This window comes from Mobula hypostoma, chromosome 28, assembly GCF_963921235.1.
Source record: "Mobula hypostoma chromosome 28, sMobHyp1.1, whole genome shotgun sequence".
In the NCBI taxonomy this organism is placed as follows: Eukaryota; Metazoa; Chordata; class Chondrichthyes; order Myliobatiformes; family Myliobatidae; genus Mobula; species Mobula hypostoma.
Genome location: NC_086124.1, coordinates 2704561 through 2723700, shown reverse-complemented (window position 1 = coordinate 2723700; position 19140 = coordinate 2704561). Strand labels below are relative to the sequence as shown.

General features: G+C 46.6%; 1 protein-coding gene across 4 annotated transcripts in view; it reads right to left on the bottom strand.

Annotated features, from left to right (window-relative positions):
• Positions 1–19140, bottom strand: part of LOC134339015 (tyrosine-protein kinase Fyn-like) — a 299324-nt gene that overhangs the window by 230339 nt on the left and 49845 nt on the right. For all 4 annotated transcript variants that reach the window (XM_063035252.1, XM_063035255.1, XM_063035251.1 and 1 more), the window contains exon 2: positions 8579–8655. The gene's annotated coding sequence lies outside the window, so the exon portion shown is untranslated. The remainder of the gene's footprint in view (positions 1–8578; positions 8656–19140) is intronic.

Genomic DNA, 19140 nt, shown 5'->3' with positions numbered 1-19140 from the left:
ATGCACCAAGAGTTCTGATGGCTAAGGACAACATTTTATCAAACATATCAATGATTCGAAGTACATTTATTACCGAAGTATACATGTAGTATACAACTCTGAGATTTGTCTTCCCACTGACAGCCACGAAACAAAGAAACACCATGGAGCCCCTTAAAAGAAAAACATTAAACCCTTAAAAGGCAAAAAAAGAACAAATTGTGCTAACAGCGAAAAGAAAATGATCAAAAAGCACAGAATATAAAACATCGAACCGCAGAGTCATTGAAACAGTCCAGGACTGTTCAGTTCAGTTCACTTTAGCGCTGTGTCATTTGTTGACTGCAGGCTGCAGAGCCAGTTTGCCCCGACTAAAGTCGCACAAAATAGCGGGGAAAAAAAGGGAGCAGCCAGAAAGCAAACACATCATAACGTGAACTACTGCCCACTCTTTTAGAAAGAGGAATGGGCCTGAAGAGGCAAAGGTCAATGTGCGTATCATCTGCTCAGTGGATGCCTAAGCTCACAGTTTCAAAGGCAGAAAGATGTGAAGCTTGCTGAGGCTGCAGCATTATCAACACTTAACTTAGAAACTTCCAACCACATCCACAGCAGGACAGAGACCAAGCAACGTGATCAGAAAACCGCTTCATGACTCTTTAACCATCAACGTATTCAACAAAGACAGACAACACCTCAAAGGAATGCGGCTGAGTAGGAAAATATCAGGGCTAGTTTAACAGCCTTCCTCCCCAATTTCAGTCAGTGTTGAGTGTAGGGGAGGTTAACACAGAGGTACAGAAACTGCCCCTCCTCTTAGCATATTGGTCTCACCAGCTCCATCGTCGTTCTTACTCGTGAGCTTGTTTCTCATTGTCGAAGAACATCAAACAGTACAGCAAAGGCCCTTTAACCCACAATGTTGCACTGACCTTTTACGTCCTCTCAGATTAATCCAAGGCTTCCCCTCCCATGCCCCTCTATTTTTCTTTCATCCATGCGCCTGTCGATCACAAGACCCTGCAGCGGATAGTGAGGTCAGCTGAGAAGATTATTGGGGTCTCTCTTCCTGCCGTTACAGACATTTACACCACACGCTGCATCCGTAAAGCAAACAGCATTATGAAGGACCCCACGTACCCCTCATACAAACTCTTCTCCCTCCTGCCATCTGGCAAAAGGCACTGAAGTATTCGGGCTCTCACGACCAGACTATGTAACAGTTCCTTCCTCCAAGCCATCAGACTCCTCAATACCCAGAGGCTGGACTGACACCAACCTACTGCCCTCTACTGTGCCTATTATCTTGTTTATTATTTATTGTAATGCCTGCACTGTTTTGTGCACTTTATGCCGTCCTGGATAGGTCTGTAGTCTAGTGTCGTTTTGTGTTGTTTTACGTAGTTCAATGTAGTTTTTATATTGTTCATGGTCCTGAAAAACGTTGTCTCGTTTTTACTGTGTACTGTACCAGCAGTTATGGTCGAAATGACAATAAAAAGTGACTTGACTTGACTATCTAAGAGTCTGCTAAATATTCCTGATGTATCTGCCTTCACTACCACCTCTAGCAGAACAATCCACACACCCACCACAGTTTGTGTGGAGAAGCTTATCTCTGACCACCAACCCCCGCCCCCCACAAACATTCCCCCAGCCCACTGCGCCTGACAGCACATGGATGGAGAGATTGGTCACCGTAACCACAACTGCAAATGCAGAGCACGTTTCTTGAACAGATTTGAACAAAATTTAGCATCAAGCCACCAGAGGAGGTGCATTTTAACGGGTTCTTAAAGGATGAAAAGAAAGGCGGAGGTGGTGGGGGGGGGGAAGGAAGTTGAAACCTGAAGTTCTTGCAGCTAAAGGCGTGACGTTAGTTGTGTAACAAGTCCGGGGGAATCAGCACGGCTGGAGCACTCATGTATGGTCTCAATAACTCTTCGAGCCAGGGCTTAGCAAAAAAAACCACAGCGATGGTTGCAAAACCAGGTGACAATTTTGAAATGGAGTTCTTGCTTTACCAGATGCCAGGGTGAGACATGAAGTACAAGGGTGTGATAAAAAAAAAAGCCAAGTAGACTACTTTATTTTAAAGTTTCTTTATGAGTTGAACAGAGGCTTCCTCCTGCCTAGGGGTGAGCCTAGGTCAGTTCAAGGGTTAAACTGGCCTCCATTTTGAGCACCTTCGGTCCATCTGCAACAGGCGGGATTTCCCGGTGGCCACCCATTTTAATTCTACGTCCCATTTCCACTCAGGCATGTCGGTCCAGGGCCCCCTCTACTGCTCAGGTTGGAGGAGCAACACCTCATATTCCAAACGTGCGAATATCTGCAGATGCTGGAAACGAAGAGCCAACCACACACCCACACACACACACACACAATGCTGGAGGAACTCAGCAGGTCAGGCAGTTATCTGTGGAAAAGAGTAAACAGTCAACATTTTGGGCCGAGACCCTGCTTCGGGACTGAGAGGGAAGAGCGCGATCCCTCAGGTCCATCCCAGTAGCCTCCAACCTCACAGCAAGAACACTCGTTTCCCTAACTTCTCCAACTTCCAGTAATTTCTTCCTCCCCCCACCCTCAAATGTTCAAGTGGTTCAATTTAATATCAGAGAATATATACAGTATACAACCTGAAAGTCTTACTCTTCACAGACATCCAGGAAACAAGAACACACATAGAATGAATGAAAGAAACATCGAAGCCCCTAAAGAGCCCCCCGCTTGTTTTCCATTCACCATTTTGGTTCCCCTCTCCCTTCTCCTCGCCTTCCCTTCACCTCCCACTGGCGCCCCTCCTCGTTCCCTCTCCCCAATGGTCCACTGTCCTCTCCTATCAGATTCATTCTTCTTCAACCCCTTAGCTCTTCCACCTATCACCTCCCTGCTTCTTAACTTCATCCCCCCCTCCTCCACCTTCCCCTCACCTGGTCTCACCTATCACCTTCGAGCTTGTCCTCCTTCCCCCCCCCCTGCCCGCCCCCCCCCAAGTTTTTCCTGGCTTCTGCCCCTTCCTTTCCAGTCCTGATGAAGGGTCTCGGTCCAAAACATTGACTGCTCCAAGATCAATCTAGCCCTTACCTCGCATGTTTCCATTTTTTCTATTTTAGTTTATCCATGTGCCTACCTAAGAATTTCCTAAACTGTCACTGATATATCTGCCTCTACTGCCACCCCTGGCCGGGTGTTCCACGCACCCACTGCTTTCTGTGTGAAAAACCTACCTCAGACTCCCCCACTATACTTTCCTCCAATCACTTTAAAATTATACCCCTTCCTATTAGCCATTTCTGCTCTGGGTAAAAGTCTCTGGCTATCCACTCTATCTGTGCCTGTTAACATCTTGTACACCTCTAAAAAGTCACTTCTCATCCTCCTTTGCTCCAGAGAGAGAAGTCCTAGCCCATTGAACCTTTCCTCATAAGACACGCTCTCTAATACAGGCAATATCCGGGTAAGTCTCCTCTGCACCCTCTCTAAAGCTTCCACATCCTTCATATGTATAATCAGGTGACCGGAACTGAACACACTATTCCAAGTGTGGTCTAGTCAGAGATTCACAGAGTTGCAACGTTACCTCACAGCTCTTGAATTCAATCCTCTCGACTAATGAAGGGCAATTCACCTTCGCCTTTATCCACTCTATTGACATGCACAGCAACTTTGTGCGCAGAATTTTCCATCCCCCCCCTCCCCTAAAGACGTCCTTCTGCAGCTGTACAGGGCTCTGGTGAGACCACACCTGGAGTACTGTGTGCAGTTTTGGTCTCCAAATTTGAGGAAGGACATTCTTGCTATTGAGGGAGTGCAGCGTAGGTTCACAAGGTTAATTCCCAGGATGGCGGGACTGTCATATATCGAAAGATTAGAGTGACTGGGCTTGTATACTCTGGAATTTAGAAGGCTGAGAGGGGATCTTATTGAAACATATACGATTATTAAGGGATTCGACACGCTGCAGGCAGGAAGCATATTCCCGCTGATGGGTGAGTCCAGAACCAGAGGCCACAGTTTAAGAATTAGGGGTAGGCCATTTAGAACGGAGTTGAGGAAAAACTTTTTCACCCAGAGAGTGGTGGATATATGGAATGCTCTGCCCTAGAAGGCAGTGGAGGCCAAGTCTTTGGATGCTTTCAAGAAAGAGATGGATAGAGCTCTTAAAGATAGCGGAATCAAAGGTTACGGGGATAAGGCAGGAACTGGACACTGATTGTGGATGATCAGCCATGATCACAGTGAATGGCAGTGCTGGCTCAAAGGGCCGAATGGCCTACTCCTGCACCTATTGTCTATTGTCTACTTCTTTCCACCTGTGTCCCCTCCTCCTTCCCTTTCTCCTATGGTCCCCTCTCCTCTCCTTTCAGATTCTTTCTTCTCCTGTCCTTGACCTTACTCAGCCACTAGGCCTCGCCTATCACCTCTCAGCTAGCCTCCCTCCCCTCCGCCCACCTCTCTATTCTGGTGCCTTCTCCCTTCCTTTCCAGTCCTGATGGAGGGTCTCAGCCCAAGACGTCAACTGTTTATTCATTTCCATGGATGCTACCTGATCTGCTGAGTTCCTCCAGCATTTTGCGTGAGCTGCTCTGGATTTCCAGCATCTCTCATGAGTTTGAACTTTGAGGGATTTATGGATGTGGCCCCCAAGATCCCTCTGTTCCTCCTCATGGCTAAGAATCTTGCCTTTAACCCTGCTTCTCACACACACAAACAGAGCTAAATTTAATATTTTTTTTAATTAATGCAAGTAAGCCACTCACTCTATTGTCAGGTGAACAGTGTATAAACTAGATGAATTGTGATGCTCCTCATCTTGAGAAAACAGAGACATATTCACAGCTTCACCCAACTGAATCGCCCAGAACTTAACACAAGTTCTTTTCATTCGCAGTGCATCCTTTTCTCCCAGCTCAAAAATAACTGCAAAACTAGTTTCTGATGAAGACTGGCCCCATTCATTCTCCTACAGACAAACCTCACATCCAGAGTCGCTGGATGCACCTCGGAGCTCAGTGCCGCATCCAGCTGTGCTGACTCACCAGGCTGTGCGAGCCTGCACATCTGTATCCCCCGAACAAAGGAGATACTCAATGCCAGCCCCCGCCTCCCACCCACCCACTCCAGCATGCTGGCTGCATGCACGTTTACAGGAGTGGGTGGGTGGGTGGCCCACAGTACCTAGGTGTAAACTTTGCCACAGAACCCCTCGCAAGCACACAGGCAGAGCAATGTGGCTGAGGTCCCTCGGATTCGGATTCACTAGTTTGCCGCGTGTGCGTGGAAACACACAGTGAGGTGCGTCATTTGCGTTAACAGCCAACACAACCGATCGACGTGCCGGGGTCGGGCAGGTGTCACCACACTTCCAGTGCCAACACAGTGTGTGCACCACGTTCAGCAGAGCAACACCGAACACAGCAAGCAACCAAACATCAGCATTCTCTGTGTGTGAAATCTACCTCTGACATCCCCTATACTTTCCTCCAATCACCTAAAATCTATGCCCCCTTGGATTGGTCACTTCTGCCCTGGGAAAGTGTCTCTGGGTCTCCACTCCATCTGTCAAATCTCCTCTCATCCTCCTTTGCTGCAAAGAGAAAAGCCTTTTCCAACTAGTTGTCCTGCAATTAGGACAAGCCTCCAGGCCTTCAGTCCTCCGGCATCGAGCAGACGACTGGCTTTTTGACTTCCCCGGTTGAGATCAGGCTCGTAGACCCAGAGCTTCAGCCACTGGGTTTCAAATTCGGACTTCTGATCAAACTTCGGGCTTCAGTCTTCAATACAAACCCCAGGACGAGCCAGTGACGGGAACCAAACACAAGGCCTCGAGTTCTGGATTAGCCAACTTGCATACCTAGGGTGACAGTGGCCCTCGAGCCTCCTGCTCACACAGACATCCGATCCCGGGACCCATCGACCTGTGAGGATTCACTGATCTGCTGGGCCACACCAGCCCTTGTCCACAGCACACGCCAGCCTAACACCCACATCACTGGTCTTCAAATGCAGAGCGGGGGCCTGAACTCTGGGTGTCCTTCATCCCGCGTCCACATTGCTGGCCTTCGAGGGATGAGTGCGGAGCAGCGGCCTAGAATCTGGGCGTCCTTCATCACCCATCCATCTCGCCAGCCTTTGAACATAGAGCAGAGGCCTAGTCTCCAGCCAGACCTCTAACTCCCCCACATCCCTGTCCTTAAACCCTTCCTCCTCTCTGCCCCCAAAACCACCCTACAAACTTCAAAAAACAAGACACTCTGAGCCACAACCTTGACAGAGACAGCGCCTTGACCAAAAGGCCAAACGCTGCACAGAACAGTCGGACCAATGTTACGCAGAAGCGGGGCTTGGTTCGGTAAGAGGCGAGTCGTGTTGGTGTGGTTAGTGGGAAACTTAAGGAAGAAGGGGAAGCCTTGTGGCAGCGTACAGCAGCACCTTCCCACATTAACATCGTATCCTCCATTTTATACTGAGAATCAATGAGCGAATGAGAACCGATGGGGCAAGCTGGGGCAAGCCGATCAGAGCCGTAACTCTCTGCAGCTTTACAGGAGCCCACACAAACTTTTAACTGTTTCTTATTATATACTTAAAACCACAGGCAGAGGGTCCACACACCGCGCTTGAAAACCAGCGATGTGGATATCAGTTTGGCAAGTGCCGTGGACAAGGGCTGGTGTTCCCCCCCCCCCCCAATGGATCAGTGAATCCTCACAGGTCAGTGGGTCCTGGGATCAGGCGTCAGTGAGCAGGAGGCATGTGGACCCTTCACCCCCGCTCCCAGGTGTACAAGTTGGCGAGACTAGTGATCGAGGCCTTGAGTTCACATTCTCATCATCAGCTCATCCTGAGGCTGATCATGAAGACTGAAGCCCAAAGCCCCAAACTTGATCAGGAGTCTGGAATTCAAATCCCGATGACTGAAGCCCTGGGCCTACGAGCCTGAGGTCAACTGGGGAAGTCAGAAGCCTGTCGTCTGCTGGTCCATGAGTCCACTGGAGGCCAGAGGGGCTGAAGGCCTGGAGGCTTGCACTATCTGAAAAAGTGAGTGTGCGTGTGTGTGTGTGTCTGTCTGTCTGTCTGAGAGAGGGAGGAAATGGTCCTGTTCTTGCTGCTGTTGTTCAGTTCTGTGTTGTTGTGCTGAGCATTGTGGGAATGCTGTGTTGGAACCGGAAGCTATCTCTGGAGAAACGGCAATTCCTAAGCAATGACTTCAGCTTCAGGAGGAAAGACTGAGTTGAGGAGAGACTGTGTGGCCCTAACATATGGGTCAGAGGGGAGTAGCTGGACTCGTTGGGCCGGAAGGGCCTTTTATTGTGCTGTATCTCTAGATAATAGAGTTTCTGGGTGGGTAGAAACCGGACAGCACTTGCTGCTAAGCAGCTGATCGACAACCCCAACAACTGACGCACTTCCGAGACAGTGAATTAAACCAGTCAGCTGAGGAGCATTTACAATGTGTACTACAGACCCCAGGGCCCCAGGGACCATCCACAGCTTTGCACCAGAGCCTCAGGACTCACACCTGCAGGTTCAGGAACAGTTGATACCCCTTGACTCTCGAACTCTTGAAGCAAAGCGGATATCTTTACTCTCACCAACAGGAACTATTGCTGCAGCCCACAGACTCACTTTCAGCACCTTCGCCTCATGTTCTCGATATTTATTGCTTATTATATACTTCCTTCAGTAATTTAACGTATTTTTTATTTTTATGTATTGCCACATAACAACAAGTTTCACAATATGTGCCAGTGATATTAAACCTGATTCTGATTCTGCACTGTACCAGGATGCAAATGCCCATCGAGATCTGTGAAACAGGGTATTAGTTACAAATCGCTGTCTGTAACCCTTTCTCTATGTTTCAGTGCAAATGTTAAACGGTTTGAAAGGAATAATGAGAGATGCTAAGAGTTGTCACATTAGTCCCTCAGACACCTATTTAAGAATAAATCGGATAGATACATGGATGGGAGAGGTCTGGAAGGTTATGGACTGGATGCAGGTCAAAGGGACTAGCGGAATAATGTTTCGGCACAGACTAGAAGGGTCGAATGGCCTGTTCCATGGATGGTTCCAGGACTTGACTTATAGGAAGGATTGTATAGGACTGGAGTTCATTCCCTCAAGGTAGGGAAATGAAGGGAGATTTGATAGAGGTATGCAAAATTATGAGGGTAAAGGCAAGCAGGCTTTTTCCACTGAGGTTGGCTGAGACTAGAACAAGAGGTCATGGGTTACGGGGTGAAAGGTGAGATAGTTAAAGGGAAACTTCTTCAATCAGAGGGTGGTGAGCGTGCGGAACAAGCTGCCAGCACAAGTGGTGAATGCGATTTTGATTTCAACAAATAAGATAAATTTGGATAGGTACATGGGGGGAGGGGAATGGAAAGCTATGGTCCAGGTGCAGGTAGGCAGAATAATAGTTCAGCATGGACTAGATGGGCCAACTGGCCTGTTTCTGTACTGCAGTGGTCTAGGACTCTACGGCAGCTGGAAGGGGGCTGGAGACCTGTTCCTGCTCCCATCTCCCACGTACTCATCGTCAACGTGCCCCGCAGCAGTTCACTACGTCAACTAGACTACCAGTACTCACAGCCGCTCATGGTGAATGGCCACTTCCCCGGAGATGGTTCAGAGATGCTCCTTCAGGTGAACAGTCAGTCCGTGCCTCTGGGGGGAAAAGAATCAAGATTGACATTTTTAAAACTCAGAAGCATCAAACACAAACGAGTGAATCGACTGTCACAGTTACAAAGAGCTGTGACCATGAGTCATCAGCAGGAACTCTGGACTATCAAACCACCACTGTCCCAGCATCTGAGCAGATGGCAAAGTCTCTTTACGCAATATCGATATTTCACAGCTCATAGTTACTGAAAATCAGCAAGAATATCTCCGGGAAGCAGCAGACAAACTGCTAGAGGAACTCAGCAGGTCAGGCAGAATCTGTGAGGGGAAAGTAATTGACAATGTTTCAGCTCGGCATCCCACAGGTTGACAATTCCTTTAGATCACTTTGCACTACCTATCTATATATATCTATTTACTGTAATTAAGTTTTTTCCTGTTATTACGTATTGCATTGTGCTGCTACCATAAAGCCGACAAATTTCATGACAAATGCCAGAGATATTAAACCTGATTCTGATTCTGATCTGCAGTCTCTTGCACAGAGTGTCCAACTTATTAGATACACCTCTACACCTGCTCGTTAATGCAATCATGTGACAGCAACTCAATGCCTGAAAGCATGCCGACATGGTCAAGAGGTTCAGTTGTTGTTCAGGCCAAACATCAGAATGGGGAAGAAATGTGATCTAAGTGACTTTGACTGTAGAATGATTGTTGGTGCCAGATGGGGTGGTTTGAGTATCTCAGAAACAGTTGATCTTCTGGGATTTCCATGCACAACGGTCTCTAGAATTTACAGAAAATGGTGTGAAAAACAGGAAGAAAAAACATCCAGTGAGCATCAGTTCTTTGGGTGAAAACACCTTGTTGATGAGAGAGGTCAGAAGAGAATGGCCTGACTGGTTCAAGCTGACAGGAAGGAAACGGTAACACAAATAACTACACCACAACAGTGGTGTGCAGAAGAGCATCTCTGAACACACAACACATCAAAATTTGAAGGGGATGGGCTACAGCAGCAGAAGACCATAAGACATAAGAGCAGAATTTGGCCCATCAAGTCTTCTCCACCATTTCATCATGGCTGATCCAATTTTCCTCTCAGCCCCAATCTCTTGTCTTCTTCCCGTATCCCTTCGTGCCTTGACCAATCAAGAATCTATCAACCTTTGCCTAAAATATATATAAAGGCTGTGTCTCTAGACTTAGACTCTCCCACCACAGAAGACATTCACTCTATGAAGGCCTTTCACTGTTCAATAGTTTCAATGAAGTCATGCCTCATTCTTCTGAATTCCAGTGAATACAGGCCCAAAGCCATCAAACGCTCTTTATATGACAAACCATTCAATCCTGGAATCGATTCCATGAACCTCCTGCCCAAAACATCTCACAATACTCCAAATGGGACCTCATCAGTGCTTGATTAAATCTCAACATTACATCATGCTCTTATATTCTAGTCCTGTTGAAACAAATGCTAACATTGCATTTGCCTTCCTCAACACAGTCCCAACGTGCAAATTAATCCTTAGGGAATCCTGGACAAGGACTACCAAGTCCCTCTATGCCTCAGCTTTTTGTATTTTCTCTCCATATTCTCCTGACCTGTCTAAATTCTTCTGTTGCCTCTCTACTTCCTCAAAACTACCTGCCTGCCCCTCCACCTATCTTCATATCGTCTGCAAACTTTGCAGCAAAGCCAACAATCCCATTATCCCAATCGCTTACATATATTGTAAAAAGAATTGGTCCAAACACAGACCCCTGTGGAACACTACTAGTCACTGGCAGTCAACAAGAAAAGGCTCCCTTTATTCCAACTCGTTGCCTCCTGCCAATCAGTAAATACTTTATCCATGCTAGAATCTTTCCTGTAATACCACGGGCTTGTAGCTTGTCGAGCAGCCTCATGTGTGGCACCTTGTCAAAGGCCTTCTGAAAATCCAAATACACATCAATGAATTCTCCTTTGTCAATCTTGCTTGTTATTTCTTCAAAGAATTTCAATAGATCTGTCAGGCCAAATTTTCCCTTGAGGAAACCATGCTGACTACACCCTATTTTATCCTGTGCCTTCAAGTACCCTGAGACCTCATCCTTAATAACCAACTCCAACATCTTCCCAACCACTGAGGTCAGACTAACTGGTCTATAGTTTCCTTCCTTCTGCCTTTCTCCCTGCTTGAAAAGTGGAGTGACATTTGCAATTTTCTAGTCTTCCAGAACCATTCCAGAATCTGGTGATTCTTAAAAGATACTTACTAATGCTTCCCTGATCTTTTCAGCTACCTCTTTCAGAATTCTGGGGTTTTAGCTTCTCAATTTTAGGGTGAATTCGATCATATTATGATCACTTACCCCTAACGGTTTGTTTACCTTAAGTTCTCTAATCAATTCTAGTTCCTTGCACAATACTGAATCAAGAATAGCTGATCCCCCAGTGAGTTCAACCGCAAGCTGCTCTATAAAGACATCTCATAGGCGCTATAGAAATTCCCCTCCTGTAAGCCAGCACCAACTTGATTTTTCCAATCTACCTGCATATGGTAACATTGTCCTTTTGGCATGTATTTTCTATCTCCCTTTGCAATTTGCAAGCCACATCCTTACTACTATTTGGGGATCTGTATACAACTTTCGTCAGGGTCTTTTTACCCTTGCAGTTCCATCACCAATGATTCAACACCTTCCTACCCTGTGTCACTTCTTTCTAATGATCTTATTTTATTTTTTTACCAACAGAGCAACACCACCCCCTCTGCCTTCCTGCCTGTCCTTTCGATACAATGTGTATCCTTGGACATTAAGCTCCCAGCTATAATCTTCTATCAGCCATGATTCAGTGATGCCTACAACATCATACCTGCCAATCTGTAACTGTGCTTCAAGTTCACCTACCTTCTTCCATATACTGTGTGCATTTAAATACAACACCTTCAGTCCTGTGTTCACCCTTTTTTATTTTGTCCGCCTCTTACATTGCAACTCAGCCTGTTGACTGCAATTTTTCCCTATCAACAGCCTCTCCTCACTACACATTGCCTTTGTTTGTAAGCCAGCTAACCTCATCTTCAGCACTATCACCCGTCTTTCCTACGACACTTCTTGCATTGAAGTATATGCAGCTCAGGACACCAGTTGCACCATGTTCAACCTTTTGATTCTTTGCTTTGTCTGAGGTCTTACCAACATCAGCCTCCATAACCTCTCCACTAACTGCTCTGGCACTCTGGTTCCCACCCTCCTGCAACTCTAGTTTAAACCCCACTGTGCAGCATTAACAAACATTCCTGCTTGGATATTAGTCCACCTCCGGTTCAGGTACAAACCGTCCCTCCTGTACAGGTCCCACCTTCCCTGGAAGAGAGATTAATGATCCAAAACTCTTATGCCTTCCCTCCTACACCAACTCCTTAGCCACATATTAAACTGTAAACTCTTCCCATTTCTGGCCTCACTAGCACGTGGCACGGGTAGCAATCCTGAGATCACAACCCAGGAGGCCCTGCCCTTTAACTTCGCACCTACGTCCCCGAACACCCTTCTGCAGAACCTCGTCACTCATCCTACCCATGTCATTGGTACATACGTGGCCCACAACCTCTGGCTGTTCACCCTCCCACTTAAGAATCCTTAGAACTCAATCCGAGATATCCTGATCCCTGGCACCTGAGAGAAACATACCAGCCGGGACTCTCGTTCTCACCCACAGAACCTCCTGTCCCTTCCCCTAACTAACAAATCCCCATCACCACGGGGTGCCTCTTTTCTCCCCTTTCCCTTCTGAGTCACAGAGGCAGACTCGTGCCAGAAACCCAAACAGACAACAAACATACAGTCAGTGATTACTTAATTAGGTTCAGGGGACATCTAATAAATTGGCAACTGAGGGTATATCACTGGGAACTTCACTATATGCTGGGACGCAGCCTCTGTTCCAAGGCCAGGGAACTGTCCGTAAAGCCAAAACTTCCACTCAAAGGTCATGGATCAAGTCAGCTCACCGCAGGGTCCCTGAGTCAAAGTTCCCTGAGACAGGTCATCAAGTGAAAGTCAGTACTCTCATCTCCAGCGAGATGGCCCAGAAAAAAAGAAAGCATTACCAGATTATGAAGATCAGGGTAGATTTCACACTGTTTCGGCGAATCCAGCAAGTTGGACAATTTTATGTACTTATTTACAGCACAATTACAAATCCGAAATGAGCCCACGATCCTGAATTACAGCCATGTGGCCAATTAACCTACTAATCTGCCCACCTTTGGAATGTGGCAGGAAAGCCATGTGGTCCCTGGGAGAACGTACAATCTCCTTAGACAGTGGTGGGAGTTGAACCTGGGTCACTGGCACAGTAATAGCGTTACACTAATCGAAATTCTACCATGACGCCCTCTTGATATACAAATAAAAGTCCCTCCACAGTAGCTGGGGAATCTAAAGACATGTCATGAAATCCATCTTAATCGAAAGCTGGCCCACAATACTGGTGACATGAAACAATGGAGCAGATGTTCAAGGAGACTGCCACAAATGGAAAAGACCTCGAGGAATATGCCTCATCTGTCACCGGATACATTAGTATCGCAATAAATAAATTAATTAATGTTTTGTTTTCCTTTACTCTTGTGTACAGGAAATAACATTAAACAGTCTTGAATCTAAAAACATCCATCAAGTTCTCCAATATACTGCAGGAGAGGAATTTTTCTTTTTATTGATTGGGATACACTGCGGAATACGGTTTGGTCACTGGCCGCCGGACGCTCGGAGAGATTCGGCGGGAGAGGCGGGAGCCCGGCGCTCGGCCGGGGGCCGTGGTCGAGTGGTCGGCGACTTGACCGGCTGCCCCCACCGGACTTAGTCTGGTTTGGAGGGTGTGAGGACACCCAGCAGGACTAAAACAAAACAAGACCTGACAAAGGGCCGATGAGCTCCTTGTGAGCCAACGGCCATCTTCCGTGGAAGAGATTAAACCCTCACCACGTATCTACGAATCGTATGCTATGCACCGAGTTAGAAGGGACATGATGAAATTGGGCGCTGCACCGTGTGCCTGGACCTGCCCAAGGCGTCTGTCTAAGGAAGGGCAGAGCTCGAAGAAGCGGCCGCGGCTGGAGGCCGACAAGGTCTCAGGCTCGAGTTTGGCGGGGGCAGCAGGTGGTGCCAAGGCGGCCAGCGAGAACAAACTGGAGGAGAGACTGTACTTGGTGCTGTCGCAAGATCGAAGAAGATGGAGGTGCATAGCGACCAACCCCAGATTCGGGACGGCACCCACTGACTGACTGACTGACAGTGCGGAATAGGCCTTCTGGCCCTTCGAGCCACGTCACCCAGCAAACCTGATTTAACCTTCGTCTAATCACGGGACAATTTACAATGACCAATTAAACCGGTATGTCTTTAGACTGTGGGAGGAAACTGGAGCACCCGGAGGAAATCCACACGGTCATGGGGAGAACGTACAAACTCCTTACAGGCAGTGGCAGGACCTGCTGTCCTTACTTGGCCCTGCCTATACTTGACTCCCAACCCTCCAAGTCCTCTCTGGAATGGGCAAAGTGGCCCATGGGGAGCAGGGCTGGTACACTACTGTTCCCCTCCTGCCCCTCTGCAGTGTGCGCTTGAAATATTGTGAGCATTTTCGGACTCCATGTATAAGAAAGGATGTGCTGACATTGGAGGGGGTCCAGAGGAGGCTCACCACACTGATCCCTGGAATGAAAGGCTAATGTATGAGGAGCATTTGATGGCTCCGGGCCTGTACTCACTGGAGATCAGAAGTACAATGGGGAACCTCATTGAAAACTATCAAATATTGAAAGGTTTAGACAGAGTAGATGTGGAGAGGATGTTTCCTATGATGGTGGAGTCTTGGAACAGGGGGTACAGCCTCAGAATAGAGGGATGTTCATTTAGAACAGAGATGAGGAGGAATTTCTTTAACCAGAGGATGATGAATATGTGGTTGTCACTGGATATATTTAAAGCAGAGATTGATAGGTTCTTAATTCATAAGGCAAAGTTCAGTAAACATTGTTATCAAAGTACATATATGCCACCATATAAAATCCTAAGATTCATTTTCTTGTGAGCGTGCTCTACAAACCTATAGGATAGTAACGATAACAGAACCAACGAAACAACCCCCATTTAGAGTGTTCAACCAGAGTGCAGAAGCCAACAACCTGTGCAAGTCTAAAAAGAAAGAAGTAATAAAAATAAATAAATAAATAATAAATATTGAGAACACGAGAGAAGAATCCTTGAAAGTGAGTCTATAGATTGTAGGAATATTTCAGTAATGGGGCACATGAAGTTGAGAGAAGTTTCCCCCTTTGGTTCAAGCGCCTGATGGTTGGGAAGTAGTAACGCTTCCTGAACCTGGAGGTGTGAGTCCTGAGGCCCGTGTACCTTCTTCCTGATGGCAGCTGCGAGAAGGGAGCGTGGCAATGATTACGGGGTGAAGGCAGAGGAAAAATAAACCAGCCATGATCAAGTAGCAGAGCAGACTCAATAGGCCAAATGGCCGAATTCCGCTCCCATGAATTACAGCCTTACGGCCCAGTAAGCTGCTCAGTCAAGAGTAGGGCGAGTGACCCCTGTACTGACAAAGTGTCGTCCCATAAACGAATAACATCAAATAAGATATTTGATATCTTCTCACCAAATGTGAAGAAGCAGGAACCAATGAGTCAATGCTGCACCCTGTACAGCCAACAGGAAATGTTCTGCAAGCACAATCTGCTAATTTTACTCCATGTTGAGACATTTTCGTCTCACTAAAGCCTGTGGTCAGTGGTGGACTGAGATAAGCAGCAATAGTAAACGCAAAGTCACGGCCCGAACTTGCATCCACTGTTAGCAGGAGTCGGCTTTTATTGCAGTTGCTCTGTAGTTGTGGTGCATCTTCAGAAGCTGAGGCTCTCGTGCTTAAGATCTTGAGCAGCTAGAGATGAAACGCGTAGAGCATTCATAGTGCCCACAGGACAAGATCATGGCCAGCACTCCCTAGCGGAGAGTGCGGGGGTGAATCATTACACGTGCCTGACATGTTCTATCTCGCCATTATCAGACACCTGATTGGATCTCTTCATCTCCATTCTAAAGCGACATCTCTCTACTCTGAGGCCGTGCCCTTTCACCCTCAACTCCGCCCAGCACAGTAGCGTAGTGGTTAGCACAACGCTTTACAGCACCAGCAACCCGAGTTCAATTCCCGCCACTGCCTGTAAGGAGATTGTATGTTCGCCCCGTGACCGCGTGGGTTTCCTAAGGGTGCTCTGGTTTCCTCCCACAGTCCAAAGACGTACCTGTTGATCGGTTAATTGGTCACTGTATAATGCATACATACTTTGATAGTAAGTGTACTTTGAACTTTGTAAATTGTCCTGCGACTAGGCTAAGATTAATTCAGGGGATTGCTGGGTGGCCCAGCTCAAAGGGCCAAAGGGCCTATTCCACACTGCATCTCAATAAATAATAATGAAAAAATTTCCTCCTTTGCCAGTAATTTGGAGAAAGGTAAAGGTAAAGCTATTTGGCATTGTATCTCAATAAATAAATAAAATTGGAAACATCCTCTCCCCATCCACTCTATCTAGGCCTTTATGTACCCCACAGGACTCTTGCAGCAAAACAACCAATTTCACAACATGTCTGTGATATTAAGCCTCATTCTGACTCTGATAGAAAACAAAAGGCATTAGATTAATACTTCGTCTGAAAATGAAACACCTAGCTAGATGCTTGTGCTCAAGCCTTCTGTAGGCCTTGAATCCCCGACCTTCAGGCCCACAGGGGTCACGCTGAGGCAGAACTGACAGCTTGCTTCCTTTGACACGTTGAGCGACCCGGACGTGGCCCTCTCCACCACATCCCCTGTCCACACATCTTTTACAAGAAATTGGCAGTTCTTCATGACAAAAACCAACCCGCGAATAAACAAGCCCTGGTTCCTCACAGTAATATCAAGGATCACGGTAAACACTGGTTACTTTTTGCGTTTCTTCACTGTAAATAGTCTGGTCCCAGCATGAATAATTGAAAATACAAAAGAACTTTTATTTTTGTGTGAGGAATTCTCTAGGATAAAATTAGTTAAGAGAATATATCAATTAATTGAGTGGTGTCACAGCAATAACCTTGCGCTCAATGTCAGTAAGACCAAAGAACTGACTGTGGACTTCAGAAAGGGTAAGACGAGGGAATAGAGACCAGTCCTAATCAAGGGATCAGAAGTGGAGAGAGTGAGCAATTTCAAGTTCCTGACTGTCAGTATCTCTGACGATCTACCCTGGCCCCAACATATCGATGCAGCTACAAAGAAAGCATGACAATGACTATATTTCATTCGGAGTTTGAGGAGATGTGGTATGTCACCAAAAACACTTGCAAATTACTACAGATGTACCGTAGAGAGCATTCTGACTGGCTGCATCACCATCTGGTATGGCGGGAGGTGGAGGCTACTGTACAGGATCAAAATAAGCTGCAGAGAATTGTGAACACAGTCAGCTCCATCATGGGCACTAGCCTCCATAGTCTCCAGAACATCTGCAAGGAGCAATGCCGCAAAAAGGTGGCATCAACGTTAAGGATAACTAGATTTGCTAAGTACGCCCGCAGAAAAAGAATCTCCGAGGTGTTTGTGGTGACCGTAAGCACTCTGATAATAAATTTTACTTTGAACTTTGACTTTAAGGACCCCTTTCACCCAGGACATGCCCTCTTCTCATTGCTACCATCAGGAAGGAGGTACAGGAGCCTGAAGGCACACACTCAACGATTCAGGAACAGCTTATGCAGACGACACTAAGATAGGTGGTGTTGTGGATGATGAGGTAGGTTTTCAAAACTTGCAGAGAGATTTAGGACTGAGTGGGCTGAAAGATGGCAGATGCTGATAAATGTGAGGTGCTACATTTTGGTAGAACTAATCAAAATAGGACATACATGGTAAATGGTGGGGCATTAAAAAATGCTTTAGAACAGAGGGATCTCGGAATAATAGTTCCCTGAAGATGGAATCTCATGTGGATAGGATGGTGAAGAAAGCTTTTGGTTTGCTGGCCTTTATTAATCAGAGCATTGAGTATAGGAGTTGGGATGTAATGCTGAATTTGTGTAAGGCATTGGTAAGGCCAAATCTGGAGTATTGTGTACAGTTCTGGTCACCGAATTATAGGAAAGATGTCAATAAAATTGAGAGTGTACAGAGGAGGTTTACTAAAATGTTGCCTGGGTTTCATCTCCTAAGTTACAGAGAAAGGTTGAACAAGTTAGGTCTTTATTCTTTGGAGCGTAGAAGGTTGAGGGGAGACTTGATAGAGGTGTTTAAAATTATGAGGGGGATTGATAGAGTTGACGTGGTTAGACTTTTTCTATTGAGAGTGGGGAAGATTCAAACAAGAGGGCATGAGTTGAGAGTTAAAGGGCAAACGGTTAGGGGTAACATGAAGGGGAACTTCTTTACTCAGAGAGTGGTAGCTGTGTGGAACGAGCTTCCAGCAGAAGTGGTTGAGGCAGGTTCGATGTTGTCATTTAAAGTTAAATTGGATAGATATATGGACAGGAAAGGAATGGAGGGTTATGGGCTAAGTGCAGGTCGGTGGGACTAGGTGAGAGTAAGAGTTCGGCACGGACTAGAAGGGCCGAGATGGCCTGTTTCCGTGCTGTAATTGTTATCTGGTTATAGCCTCTTCTCCTTTGCCATCTGATTTCTGAATGGACATTGAAGCATGAACACTACCTCACTGCTTTTTTATTTCTATTTTTGCACTATTTACTTAACTATTTTTACACATATACTGTAATTCACATTTTTTCTATCATTATGGTTTGCATTGTACTGCTGCAGCAAAGATAACAAATTTCACGACATATGCTGGCGATACTCAACCTGATTCTGAAAATAAGCCGCACACAATTGAAAGCGACAGGAGTGGCTGGGTTTCAGAAACATTACCCGGACCAGAATCAGAATCAAGCCTTAGAGTCACAGGGCACCAGAGCTCAGAGTCAGGTCCTTCAGCCCATTCAGTCTCTGCTGAGTTCCCTCAAACTGAATCTGCATCAACCACCTCTGCTGGCAACTCGTTCCACATTCACATCACCCTCTAAGTGAAGTTCCCCTTTTACTTTTAACCAATGACCTCTAGTTCTAGTCTCACCCCACCTCCGTGGGAAAAGCTTGCTTGCATTTCCCCTATATATATATATATATATATATATATCCCTCATGGGTGGCGGGGTGGAGATATGTCTCTAACAAAGGAGGTGTAAGGCGCTCTTTCCCTCTGCCGGTCTGCAGGTCACCCTTGGGCAAGGTGTTTAACCACCACCCCACCCCCCCAGCTCCCCACCGATCAGGGTCACGTGAGGCCACGGGAGTGGGCGGCGGATGATCATGTGCACATCACAAGTCCTGGTTATGTGACCACTGACACCAGGCAGACAATCTCTGAAGAGTATTGATAATGGCTGGGGACACCCGTCTTGTAAAGACACTGTCCGGAAGGTAGC